The following is a 15,053-nucleotide window of genomic DNA, read 5'->3' as shown; positions in this document are numbered from 1 at the left end:
CGAAATTGATTTTTTCCTCATTTCTTGCTTATCATACTCTATAGTCCGCACCCCTGTCTGGCAGATCAATTTTGGAGAATAAAACCGCGTACTTTACAATCCTTTATTTGTAACAAAGGTACTAGGTTCTAGAATCCTAGCGATTATGGTCTATAGTTTGATAAAAAGCTTATAATCAGCACTACATTAGGATAGAATCAAATTACTAGCGAAACATTCTTAACACGAAATATATTGTATGAAATATCGATAAAAAGCCATGTTCGAGTAGAAAAATGCCTTATGAATTTAAGTAAAACTTATATTCAATACAACAATATGGATACATGCTTGCGAGGCTTGGTTGTTCTAGAATCCCAGTGATTTTGAACTGTTTTTTAATAAATAGTTATTGGAAAGTACTACATGAGGATAGTATCGAATTACGACGTAAAATGTTGTATGAAATATCGAAAGAGCCATATTCTATACATTGCAACAAGAGTATATCCTTGCAAGTATCGGCTGTTCTAGAATCCTAGGGTTTATGATCTGTGTTTGTATGTCGTATACATTATCTGAAAAAGCCATATTATATAGCACATTTCAGTAGGGGTACATGCCTTTTAGTCTCTGCTGAATCCAAGGGATTATGATGTTTTTAAATAAATAGCTAGTAGATAGTATAGTATTGAATTTCTTAGTAAATCCTAAACACGGATCTGTGCACTTTATTCAGTACTTAACTTTTGTTGCCCAGTCTATTTGCTTTCTTATGATATATAGGGTATACCTGTTATGAGGGGATTCAAGGGTTCAAACCTCGATCAAATCGTGCTTGGTCATGTTTTTTTTTTTTGGTAAGTTCTGCCGTTTTCGGTATGTTGGCGCTCAGTAATCCTTAACCCGGATCATAGCTCTCTTTTAATACTTAACTTTTGTTGCCCAATCTATTTGCTTTCTTAGGATATATAGGATATACCTGTTATTAGGGGATTCAATGGTTCAAAACTCATCAAATCGTGCTTGATCATGTAGTTTTTCTTGGTTTAGGTTCGGCCATTTTCCGTATGTTGGCAATCAATAATCCTATTTTTTCTTTGGTAAGTTTGGCCGTTTTCGGTATGTTGACGCTCAGTAATCCTTAACCGGGATCAGTGTACTCTATTCAATACTTAACTTTTGTTGCCCAGTCTATTAGCTTTCTTTGGATATATACGCTAAACCTGTTATTAGAGGATTGAAGGATCTAAAACTCGATCAAATCGTGCTTCTTAATGTGTTTTTTCTTAGGTTAGGTTCGGCCGTTTTCGGTATGTTGTCAAACAATAATCCTTAACCTGGATCTGTGCATTTTATTCAGTACTTAACTTTTCTTGCCCAATCCATTTACTTTCTTAGGATACATAGGATATACCTTTATTAGGGGACTCAAGGGTTTGAAAACTCGATCAAATCGTGCTTGGTCATGTATTTTTCTCTGGTAAGTTCGGCCGTTTTCAGTATGATTTCAAACGATAATCCTTAACTTGGATCTGTGCGCTTTATTCAGTACTTAACTTTTGTTCCCCAGTCCATTTGCTTTCTTACAATATATAGGATATACCTGTTATTATAGGACTCGAGGGTTCAAAACTCGATCAAACCATGCTTGGTCAGTTATTTTTTCTTTGGTAAGTTCAGCCGCGTTCGGTATGTTTGCGCTTAGTAATCCTTAACCCGGATCAGTGCACCCTATTCAATAGTTACTGAAATTTTCTTGCCCAGTCTATTAGCTTTCTTGGGAAATATAGGATATACCTGTTATAAGAGGATTCAAGGGTTCAAAGATATATTTTTTCTTCGGTAAGTTCGACCGTTTTCGGTCTGTTGGCACTCATTTATCCTTAACCCGGATCAGTGCACTCTATTCAATACTTAACTTTTGTTGCCGAGTATATTAGCTGTCTTAGGATATATGGGGTTTACCTGTTTTTAGACGATTCAAAGGTTCAAAACTCGATTATATCGTGCTTGGTCATGTATTTTTCTTAGGTTAGGTTCGGCCTTTTTCGGTATATTGTCAATCAATTACCCTTAACCTGGATCTGTGCACTTTATTCATTACTTAACCTTTGTTGCCCAGTCCATTTGCTTTCTTAGGATATATAAGATGTATCTGTTATTAGGCGATTCAAGGGCTAAAAACTCGATCATATTGTGCTTTGTCATGTACTTTTTCTTTGGTAAGTAGACCGTTTTCGTTATGTTGGCGCCCAGTAATCCTTAACCCGGATCAGTGTACTCTATTCAATACTTAACTTTTGTTGGCCAGTATATTAGCTTTTTCGGGATATATAGCGTATACCTGTTATTAGCAGATTCAAGGGTGCAAAGCTCGATCATATCGTGCTTGATCATGTATTTTTTATTAGGTTAGGTTCGGCCGTTTTCTGTATGTTGTCAATGAATAATCCTTAACCTGGATCTGCGAACTTTATTCAGTACATAACTTTTGTTGCCTAGTCCATTTGCTTTCTTTAGATATATAGGATATACCTGTTATTAGGAGATTCAAGGGTAAAATCTCGATCATATCGTCCTTGGTCATGTATTTTTTCTTTTGTAATTTCGACCGTTTTTGGTATGTTGGCGCTCAGTAGTCCTTAACCCGGATCAGTGCACTCTACTCAATACTTATCTTGTGTTGCCCAGTATATTAGCTTTCTTGGGATATATAGGTTATACCTGTTTTTAGAAGATTCAAGGGTGCAAATTCGATCATATAGTGATTGGTAATGTATTTTTTATTAGGTTAGGTTCGGCCGTTTTCGGTATGTTGTCGATCAATAATCCGTAACCCGGATCTGTAAACTTTATGCAGTACTTCACTTTTGTTGCCTAGTCCATTTGCTTTCTTAGGATATATACGATATACCTGTTATTAGGGGATTCAAGGGTGCAAAACTCGATCATATCGTGCTTGGTCATGTATTTTTTCTTTGGTAAGTTCGACCGTTTTCGGTATGTTGGCGCTCAGTAATCCCTAACCCGGATCAGTGCACTCTATTCAATACTTAACTTTTGTTGCCCAGTATATTAGCTGTCTTGGGATATATAGGGTATACCTGTTTTTAGAAGATTCAAGGATGCAAATTCGATCATATCGTCCTTGGTCATGTATTTTTTTTTTAGGTACGGTTCGGCCGTTTTCGGTATGTTGTCAATCAATAATCCTTAACCCGGATCTGTGCACTTTATTCAGTACTTAACTTTTGTTGTCCAGTATATTAGCTGTCTTGGGATATATAGGGTATACCTGTTATTAGGGGATTCAAGGGCTAAAACCTCGATAATAACGTGCTAGGTCATGTATTTTTTATTAGGTAAGGTTCGGCCGTTTTCGGTATGATGTCAGTCAATAATCCTTAACCCGGATCCGTGCACTTTATTCAATACTCAACTTTTGTTGCCCAGTATATTAGCTGTCTTGGGATATATAGGGTATACCTGTTTATAGAGAATTAAAGGGTGCAAAACTCGATCATATAGTGCTTCTCATGTATTTTTTATTCGGTTAGGTTCGGCCGTTTTCGGTATGATGTCAGCCAATAATCCTTAATCCGGATCTGTGCACTTTATGCTGTACTTAACTTTTGTTGCCTAGTCCATTTGCTTTCTTAGGATATATAGGATATACCTTTTATTAGGGGATTCAAGGGTTAAAAACTCGATCATATCTTGCTTGGTCATGTATTTTTTTGTTTGGTAAGTTCGACCGTTTTCGGTATTTTGACGCTCAGTAATCCCTAACCCGGATCAGTGCACTCTATTCAATACTTAACTTTTGTTGCCCAGTATATTAGCTGTCTTGGGATATATAGGGTATACCTGTTTTTTAGAAGATTCAAGGGTGCAAATTCGATCATATCGTGCTTGGTCATGTATTTGTTTTAGCTACGGGTCGGCCGTTTTCGGTATGTTGTCAATCAATAATCCTTAATCCGGATCTGTGCACTTTATTCAGTACTTAACTTTTGTTGCCCAGTCCATATGATTTCTACCGATAAATAGGTTATAGCTGTTATTAGGTGATTCAAGGGCTAAAAACTCGATCATATCGTGCTTGGTCATGTATTTTTTCTTTGGTAAGTTCGACCGTTTTCGGTATGTTGGCGCTCAGTCTTCCTTAACCCGGATCAGTGCACTCTATTCAATACTCACCTTTTGTTGGTTAGTATATTAGCTGTCTTGGGATATATAGGGTATACCTGTTTTTAGAGAATTAAAGGGTGCAAAACTCAAACATATAGTGCTATGTCATGTATTTTTTATTTGGTTAGGTTCGGCCGTTTTCGGTATGATGTCAGTCAATAATCCTTAACCCGGATCTGTAAACTTTATGCTGTTCTTAACTTTTGTTGCCTAGTCTATTTGCTTTCTTAGGATATATAGGATATACCTGTTATTAGGGGATTCAAGGGTTAAAAACTCGATCATATCGTGTTTGGTCATGTATTTTTTCTTTTGTAAGTTCGACTGTTTTCGGTATGTTGGCGCTCAGTGATCCTTAACCCGGATCAGTGCACTCTATTCAATACTTAACTTTTGTTGCCCAGTATATCAGCTGTCTTGGGATATAAAGGTTATACCTGTTTTTAGACGATTCAAGGGTGCAAAATTCGATCATATCGTGCTTGTTCATGTAATTTTTCTGAGGTTAGGTTTGGCCGTTTTCGGTATGTTGACAATCAATTACCCTTAACCAGGATCCTTGCACTTTATTCAGTACTTAACTTTTGTTGCCCAGTCCATTTGCTTTCTTCGGATATATAGGTAATACCTGTTATTAAGCGATTCAAGGGCTAAAAACGCGATCATATCATGCTTGGTCATGTATTTTTTCTTTGGTAAGTTCGACCGTTTTCGGTATGTTGGCGCTTAGTGATCATAAACCCGGATCAGGGCACTCTATTCAATACTTAATCTTTGTTGCCCAGTATATCAGCTGTCGTGAGATATATAGGTTATACCTGTTTTTAGACGATTCAAGGGTGCAAAACTCGATCAGATTGTGCTTGGTCATGTATTTTTTTTTAGGTTAGGTTCGGCCGTTTTCGGTATGTTGTCAATCAACAATCCTTAACCCGGATCTGTGCACTTTATTCACTACTTAACTTTTGTTGCCCAGTCCATATGCCTTTTTAGAATATATAGGATATACCTGTTATTAAGGGATTCAAGGGTTAAAAACTCCATCATATCGTGCTTGGTCATGTATTTTTTCTTAGGTTAGGTTCTGCCGTTTTCGGTTTGTTGTCAATCAATAATCCTTAACCCTGATCTGTGCACTTTATTCAGTACTTTACTTTTGTTGCACAGTCCATTTGCTTTCCAGGTATTTATAGGATATACCTGTTATTAGGGGATTCAAGGTCTAAAAACTCAATCATATATTGCTTGGTCATGTACTTATTAGCTTTCTTGGGATATATAGGGTATACCTGTTTTTAGTATTAAGGGTTCAAAACTCGATCATATCGTGCTTGGTCATGTATTTTTTTAGGTTAGGTTCGGCCGTTTTTGGTATGTTGTCAATCAACAATCCTTAACCCGGATCTTTGCACTTTATTCAGTAATTAACTTTTGTTTCCCAGTCCATTTGCTTTTTTCGGATTTATAGGATATGCATGTTATGAGGGGATTCAAGGGCTAAAAACTCGATCATATCGTGCTACGTCATGTATTTTTTCTTTGGTGGGTTTGGCCATTTTTGGTATGTTGTCGCTCGGTAATCCTTAACCCGGATCAGTGCACTCTGTTCAAAACTTAATTTTGGTTGCCCAGTATATTAATATTCTTAGGATATATAGGGTATACATGTTTTTAGAGGATTCAAGGGTTCAAAACTCGATCATATCGTGCTTGGTCATGTATTTTTTCTTAGGTTAGGTTCGGCCGTTTTCGGTATGTTGTCAATCAATCACCCTTAACCCGGATCTGTGCACTTAATTCAGTACTTAACTTTTGTTGCTGAGTCCATTTGCTTTCTTGGGATACATAGGATATACCTGTTATTAGGGGATTCAAGGGTTGAAAACTCGATCATATTGCGCTTGGTCATGTATTTTTTCTTTGGTAAGTTCGATCGTTTTTGGTATGTTGGCGCTCAGTAATCCTTAATCCGGATCATTGCACTGTATTTAATACTCAACTTTTGTTGCCAAGTATATTAACTTTCTTGGAATATTAAGGGTATACCTGTTTTAAGAGGATTCAAGGGGGCAAAAGTCGATCATATCGTTCTTAGTCATGTATTTTTTCTTAGGTTATGTTCGGCCGTTTTTGGTGTGTTGTCAATCAATAATCCTTAACCCGGATCAGTGCACTCTATTCAATACTTAACTTTTTTTGCCAAGTATATTAGCTTTCTTGGGATATATAGGAATATACCTGTTTTTAGAGGATTCAAGGGTGCAAAACTTGATCATATTGTGCCTAGTCATGTTTATTTTAGGGATTAGGTTCGACTATTTTCGGTATGTTGTCAATCAATAATCCTTAACCCGGATCTGTGCACTTTCTTGAGTACTTAACTTTTGTTGCCCAGTCCATTTGCGTTCTTATGATATATAGGATATACCTGACATTAGGGGATTCAAGAGCTAAAAACTCGGTCATATCGTGCTTGGTCTTGTATTTTTTCTTTGGTAAGGTTGGCCGTTTTCGGTATGTTTGTGTACAGTAATTCTTTACCCGGGACAGTGCACTATGTTCAATACTTAACTTTTGTTGTCCAGTATATTAGCTTTCTTGGGATCTATAGGATATACCTGTTTTTAGGATCAAGGTTTCAAAACTCGATCAAATCTTGCATGGTCATGTATTTTTTCTTAGGTTAGGTTCGGCCGTTTTCGGTATGTTGTCCATCAATAATCCTTAGCCTGGATCTGTGCACTTTATTCAGTACTTAAATTTTGTTGCCCAGTCTATTTGCTGTCTTAGGATATATAGGATATACCTGTTATTAGATGATTCAAGGGCTAAAAACTCAATCATATTGTGCTTGGTCATGTACTTTTTCTTTGGTAAGATTGGCCGTTTTCGGTATGTTTTCGCTCAATAATCCTTAGCCAGGATCTGTGCACTTTATTCAGTACTTAACTTTTGTTGCCCAGTTCATTTGCTTTCTTAGGATATATAGGATATACCTGTTATTAGGTGATTCAAGGGCTAAAAACTCAATCATATCGTGCTTGGTCATGTATTTTTTCTTTCGTAAGTTTGGCCGTTTTCGGTATGCTGGCGCTCAGTAATCCTTAACCCAGACCAGTGCACTCTGTTCAATACTTAACTTTTGTTGTCCAGTATATTAGCTTTCTTGGGATATATAGGGTATACCTGTTTTTAGTATCAAGTTTTCAAAACTTGATCATATATTGCTTGGTCATGTATTTTTTCTTAGGCTAGGTTCCGCCGATTTCGCTATGTTGTCAATCAATTATCCTTCACCCGGATCTGTGCACTTTATTTAGTACTTAGCTTTTGTTGCACAGTCCATTGGCGTTCTTATGATATATAGGATATACCTGTTAATAGGTGATTCAAGGGCTAAAAACTCAATCATATCGTGCTTGGTCATTTACTTTTTCTTTGGTAAGTTTGGCCGTTTTCGGTATGTTTGCGCACAGTAATTCTTAACCCGGGACAGTGCACTATATTCAATACTTAACTTTTGTTGTCCAGTATATTAACTTTCTTGGGATATATAGGATATACCTGTTTTTAGTATCAAGTTTTCAAAACTTGATCATATATTGCTTGGTCATGTATTTTTTCATCGGCACTTAAAGTTAACCAGCGAGAGACGTTAACCACCGAGGTTTTTAGACACGCCCAGTGCAACTATGCACGCCTACTTTTGGAGCTCTTTAGTATGAAGATAAGAAAAGTATACAGAATTGAGGAACTGTCGACAATGTTTTATATTGTTCTATTGGTTTACAGACGTTACCCGTAAATAAACTGGACCCCTGTTGTGTTTATTTATCGCTGCACTAAGCCTCCTGCACTACGATGGAATGGCGGACCAGTTTAAACATGGTAAACAGATAAACAGCTGATTAAAGTAACCTGTAAGAAGAAATGAGTTAACTATTGTTTATATTAGAGACGAGAATGTCTCGTGTTTTGTTCTGCTCAGAAAAGCAGGAACCTTGGAGTTTATGGTTAGATTGTAATTCTTTCTTGAATCAAAACTGGGTAAATTTGATATAGGTAACAAACACTCCCCCTTTTTAAAAAATAACTCGAGAACCACACATCGGCCATCGCGCTCGCTGCACAAAGTAACAATAGTCAATAAGAAATAATTATTGTTACTTTCAAGAATCATTAATTGTCAACCCCCCCCCCCGGACATCAAAGGAAGTTAAATGTATTGTTATCCCAAATTAGTTCAAATTATTATCATAATGACGTCTTGAAACCCTATTTTATGTGTTTTTTTGGCTTTGAAGTATTCCTACTGCAGAAAAAAAAACATAACAAAACCTTTTAAGAAGTCATAATTATTTGAACTACCCCTGAATATATTGCAGACAGGCTCTGATCTAAAAAATGTTTTAAGAGCAATCTTTGAAATGATTTTTTAGGTAATTTAATTATTATGTAATTAATATTAACATAGTTATAAACTTTCAAATTTATTGACCAATATGACCAACTCCTATGCTCTTTCCCATAAATGTCACAATATCATTATATTACAGTAAAATCCGATAGTTTGATGACATTCGTCATTGTTTATGCCTATTGACCTCAGGTCAGCCTAAACTGTAATTTATTCATTAATAAAAACCTAAGACATTAACCACCTGCAATGTGATTGCATCAAAATGACACCTAAGGCATATCATACTAATTGTGCAGGATGTGCCACCAAAATAAATACTGTCTTGTAAAATTAGATGATGATAGTTATAGCTACATGTAGTAATTATAATAACTGATGATAGATTTAAATCTGAGTAAAAGGTTGATTTATATGTGCTCATTCATGTTTTAATTAAAATATAAATTGAATCTTTTCTTTTATAATATTAAGATATTAAAATCACAATTATTTATTTGTAAACTAAAAATATTTTTTGTCCTTTTAAGAACATGACTGTACACAAACATTATACACAAATAATTTTAATAATTCTGTCATGTTTTTTTTTATGTAGCCCCAGATGGTCAGAACAGTGGCAAAAGACTAATCCAGATTACCAAAAAATAGAAATTGTTCAGCTACCATTCATGCCATAAGCATGATAAGAAAAATTTTGCAGTTTCCAGAATTTGAGGTAGAGTATAGTCAGGAATAGTTAAAATATGCAGATGTTTAGTTTGCAATAAACAATTATGTCCTTGATAGAAAAGTAGAGGAAACAAAAGAGTATGAAAATAGTTGAAAAAAGTAATCAATATTACCTAGTCATAAATAATGTAAATAGAAAAGAGAAAGGCAATGGTTACGACTTGGTTTTATTAATAGCTTTATCATTTGTCCATAATTTGGAATGAATCTTGACATTTTCATGTCACAATTTGATCTAAATGCATCCTCCTTTATAAAATAATATTATTTTCAGTCTACTTAAACAGGTATTTTTTTTGTTAATTTAAAAAAAGAACAATGAAAAAATCATTGAACAATTTTACCTAGCCTGTAAAGCTGATAGCTTGTTGATTTATAAAATTGATTAACTCATGGGTTAACAGGTAGTAAAATTTTATACTACAATCCTGGTACCTGATACAGCCTTCAAAATCTGAAGGTTAGTTTCAACCCAGTCCTGATAGATTTATCAATGAAAACTAATCAACAGACCAAATAAAAATTCACTGGGTAAAATGATAATATTTTAAGTAATAATACAATATTCATTCATACCATTTGTTGCGTAAAATAGTTTTGTTACTTATCATACATATATGATTTACTCCTAATACTCTAACAGTATTGTATGGTAACCACCGACGGTAAGTTTGGACAAATACTGTATATAGAGTGTGTATAGGAGTACTGTATTTTATGGTAACCACCGACGGTAGGTATGGACAAATACTGTATAAAGACTGTGTATAGGGGTACTGTATTGTATGGTAACCACCGACGGTAGGTATGGACAAATAATGTATATAGACTGTGTATAGGAGTACTGTATTGTATGGTAACCACCGACAGTAGGTATGGATAAATACTGTATATAGACTGTGTATAGGAGAACTGTATTGTATGGTAACCATCGACAGTAAGCATGGACAAATACTGTATATAGAATGTGTATAGTACTGTATTGTATGGTAACCACCGACGGTAGGTATAGACAAATACTGTATATAGACTATGTATAGAAGTACTGTATTGTATGGTAACCACCGACGGTAGGTATGGACAAATACTGTATATAGACTGTGTGTAAGAGTACTGTATTGTATGGTAACCATCAACGGTAGGTATGGACAAATACTGTATATAGACTGTGTGTAAGAGTACTGTATTGTATGGTAACCATCAACGGTAGGTATGGACAAATACTGTATATAGACTGTGTAAAGGAGTACTGTATTGTATGGTAACCACCGACGGTAGGTATAGACAAATACTGTATATAGACTGTGTATAGGAGAACTATATTGTATGGTATCCAACGACAGTAGGTATGGACAAATACTGTATATAGACTGTGTATAGGAGTACTGTATTGTATGGTAACCACCAACGGTAGGTATGGACAAATACTGTATATAGACTGTGTGTAAGAGTACTGTATTGTATGGTAACCATCAACGGTAGGTATGGACAAATACTGTTGATAGACTGTGTGTAGGAGTAATGTATTGTATGGTAACCACCGACTGTACATGTAGGTATGGACAAATACTGTATAAAGACTGTGTGTAGCAGTACTGTATTGTATGGTAACCACCGACTGTAGGTATGGACAAATACTATATATAGACTGTATAGGAGTCTTGTATTTTATGTTATGGTTACCATACAATACAGTACTCTTACACACAGTCTATATACAGTATTTGTCCATACCTACCGTTGGTGGTTACCATACAATACAGTACTCCTATACACAGTCTGTGTATAGGAGTACTGTATTGTATGGTAACCACCAACGGTAGGTATGGACAAATACTGTATATAGACTGTGTGTAAGAGTACTGTATTGTATGGTAACCATCAACGGTAGGTATGGACAAATACTGTTGATAGACTGTGTGTAGGAGTAATGTATTGTATGGTAACCACCGACTGTACATGTAGGTATGGACAAATACTGTATAAAGACTGTGTGTAGCAGTACTGTATTGTATGGTAACCACCGACTGTAGGTATGGACAAATACTATATATAGACTGTATAGGAGTCTTGTATTTTATGTTAACCACTGACGGTAAGTATGGACAAATACTTATATAGACTATGTATAGGAGTACTGTATTGTATGGTAACCACCGACAGTAAGTATGGACAAATACTGTATATAGACTGTGTATAGGAGTACTGTATTGTATGGTAACCACCGACGGTAAGTACGGACAAATACTGTATATAGACTGTGTAAAGGAGTACTGTATTGTATGGTAACCACCGACGGTAGGTATAGACAAATACTGTATATAGACTGTGTATAAGAGTACTATATTGTATGGTATCCAACGACAGTAGTTATGGACAAATACTGTATATATAGACTGTGTATAGGAGTACTGTATTGCATGGTAACCACTGACGGTAAGTATGGACAAATACTGTAAATAGATTGTGTATTGGAGTACTGTATTGTATGGTAACCACCGACTGTAGGTATGAACAAATACTGTATATAGACTGTGTATAGGAGAACTGTATTGTATGGTAACCACTGAAGGTAGGTATAGACAAATACTGTTGATATACGGTATATAGGAGTAATATATTGTATGTTAACTACCGACGGTAGGTATAGAAAAATACTGTTGATAGACTGTGTAATGGAGCACTGTATTGTATGTTAACCACCGAGGTAGGTATAGACAAATACTGTTGATATAAGGTATATAGGAGTACTATATTGTATGTTAACTACCGATAGTAGGTATAGACATATACTGTTGATAGACGGTATATAGGAGTACTGTATTGTATGTTAACCACCGAAGGTAGGTATAGACATATACTGTTGATAGACGGTATATAAGAGTACTATATGGTATGTTAACCACCGACGTTAGGTATAGACATATATTGTTGATAGACGGTATATTAGAGTACTATATGGTATGTTAACCACCGACGGTAGATATAGAAAAATACTGTTGATAGACTGTGTAATGGAGCACTGTATTGTATGTTAACCACCGAAGGTAGGTATAGACAAATACTGTTGATATACGGTATATAGGAGTACTATATGGTATGTTTACCACCGACGGTAGGTATAGAAAAATTCTGTTGATAGATAGTGCAAATGAGTACTATATTGTATGTTAACCACCGACGGTAGGTATAGACATATACTGCTGATAGACTGTGTAATGGAGCACTGTATTGTATGTTAACCACCGACGGTAGGTATGGACAAATACTGTATATATACACTATGTATAGGAGTACTGTATTGTATGGTAACCACCGACAGTAGGTATGGACAAATACTGTATATAGACTGTGTATAGGAGTACTGTATTGTATGTTAACCACCGACGGTAGGTATGGACAAATACTGTATAGAGACTGTGTATATGAGTACTGTATTGTATGGTAACCACCGACGGTAAGTATGGACAAATACTGTACATAGACTGTGTTTAAAACTGTATTGTATGGTAACCACCGACGGTAAGTATGATCAAATACTGTATATAGACTGTGTATAGAACTGTATTGTATGGTAACCACCGACGGTAACTATGGACAAATACTGTATATAGACTGTGTATTGGAGTACTATATTGTATGGTAACCACCGACGGTAAGTATGGACAAATACTGTATATAGACTGTGTATATGAGTCTTGTATTTTATGTTGACCACCGACGGTAGGTATGGACAAATATTGTATATAGACTGTGTATAGGAGTACTGTATTGTATGGTAACCACCGACGGTAAGTATGGACAAATACTGTATATAGACTGTGTAAAGGAGTACTGTATTGTATGGTAACCACCGACGGTGGGTATAGACAATTACTGTATATAGACTGTGTATAGGAGTACTATATTGTATGGTAACCACCGACGGTAGGTATGGACAAATACTGTATATATAGACTGTGTATAGGAGTACTGTATTGTATGGTAACCACCGGCGGTAAGTATGGACAAATACTGTTGATAGACTGTGTGTAGGAGTAATGTATTGTATGGTAACCACCGACTGTACATGTAGGTATGGACAAATACTGTATAAAGACTGTGTGTAGCAGTACTGTATTGTATGGTAACCACCGACTGTAGGTATGGACAAATACTATATATAGACTGTATAGGAGTCTTGTATTTTATGTTAACCACTGACGGTAAGTATGGACAAATACTTATATAGACTATGTATAGGAGTACTGTATTGTATGGTAACCACCGACAGTAAGTATGGACAAATACTGTATATAGACTGTGTATAGAAGTACTATATTGTATGGTAACCACCGACGGTAAGTATGGACAAATACTGTATATAGACTGTGTATAGGAGTACTGTATTGTATGGTAACCACCGACGGTAAGTATGGTCAAATACTGTATATAGACTGTGTTTAGAACTGTATTGTATGGTAACAACCGACGGTAAGTATGGAAAAATACTGTATATAGACTGTGTATAGAACTGTATTGTATGGTAACCACCGACGGTAACTATGGACAAATACTGTATATAGACTGTATATAGGAGTACTATATTGTATGGTAACCACCGACGGTAAGTATAGACAATTACTGTATATAGACTGTGTATAGGAGTACTATATTGTATGGTAACCACCGACGGTAGGTATGGACAAATACTGTATATATAGACTGTGTATAGGAGTACTGTATTGTATGGTAACCACCGACGGTAGGTTTAGACAATTACTGTATATAGACTGTGTATAGGAGTACTATATTGTATGGTAACCACCGACGGTAGGTATGGACAAATACTGTATATATAGACTGTGTATAGGAGTACTGTATTGTATGGTAACCGCCGGCGGTAAGTATGGACAAATACTGTATATAGACTGTGTATAGAAGTACTGTATTGTATGGTAACCACCGACGGTGAGTATGGACAAATACTGTATATAGACTGTGTAAAGGAGTACTGTATTGTATGGTAACCACCGACGGTAAGTATGGACAAATACTGTATATAGACTGCGTTTAGAACTGTATTGTATGGTAACCACCGACGGTAAGTATGGACAAATACTGTATATAGACTGTGTATAGAACTGTATTGTATGGTAACCTTCGACGGTAACTATGGTTAAATACTGTATATAGACTGTGTATAGAAGTACTGTATTGTATGGTAACCACCGACGGTAGGTATGGACAAATACTGTATATATAGACTGTGTATAGGAGTACTATATTGTATGGTAACCACCGACGGTAAGTATGGACAAATACTGTATATAGACTGTGTATAGGAGTACTGTATTGTATGGTAACCACCGACGGTAGATATAGACAAATACTGTATATAGACTGTTTAAGGAGTACTGTATTGTATGGTAACCACAGACGGTAGGTATAGACAAATACTGTACATAGACTGTGTATTGGAGTACTGTATTGTATGGTAACCACCGACGGTAAGTATGGACAAATACTGTTGATATACGGTATATAGGAGTAATATATTGTATGTTAACTACCGACGCTAGGTATAGACAAATACTGTTGATAGACGGTATATAAGAGTACTATATGGTATGTTAACCACCGACGGTAGGTATAGAAAAATACTGTTGATAGACAGTGTAATGGAGCACTGTATTGTATGTTAACCACCGGGGTAGGTATAGACAAATACTGTTGATATAAGGTATATAGA

At 35.8% G+C, this 15,053-nt stretch overlaps 1 long non-coding RNA gene across 1 annotated transcript; it reads left to right on the top strand.

Annotated features, from left to right (window-relative positions):
* Positions 1–10,044: 10,044 nt before the first annotated feature.
* On the top strand, positions 10,045–11,315 carry LOC127720579 (uncharacterized). Its single transcript, XR_007990880.1, has 3 exons — positions 10,045–10,328; positions 10,669–10,804; positions 11,146–11,315. It is a non-coding gene; the product is annotated as an uncharacterized LOC127720579 (long non-coding RNA).
* The last annotated feature ends 3,738 nt before the right edge of the window (positions 11,316–15,053 follow it).

This window comes from Mytilus californianus, unplaced genomic scaffold, assembly GCF_021869535.1.
Source record: "Mytilus californianus isolate M0D057914Y unplaced genomic scaffold, xbMytCali1.0.p SCAF_11, whole genome shotgun sequence".
NCBI lineage: Eukaryota > Metazoa > Mollusca > Bivalvia > Mytilida > Mytilidae > Mytilus > Mytilus californianus.
Note: the sequence above shows the minus strand (reverse complement) of the source record. Positions and strands in the feature narration are given on the sequence as shown.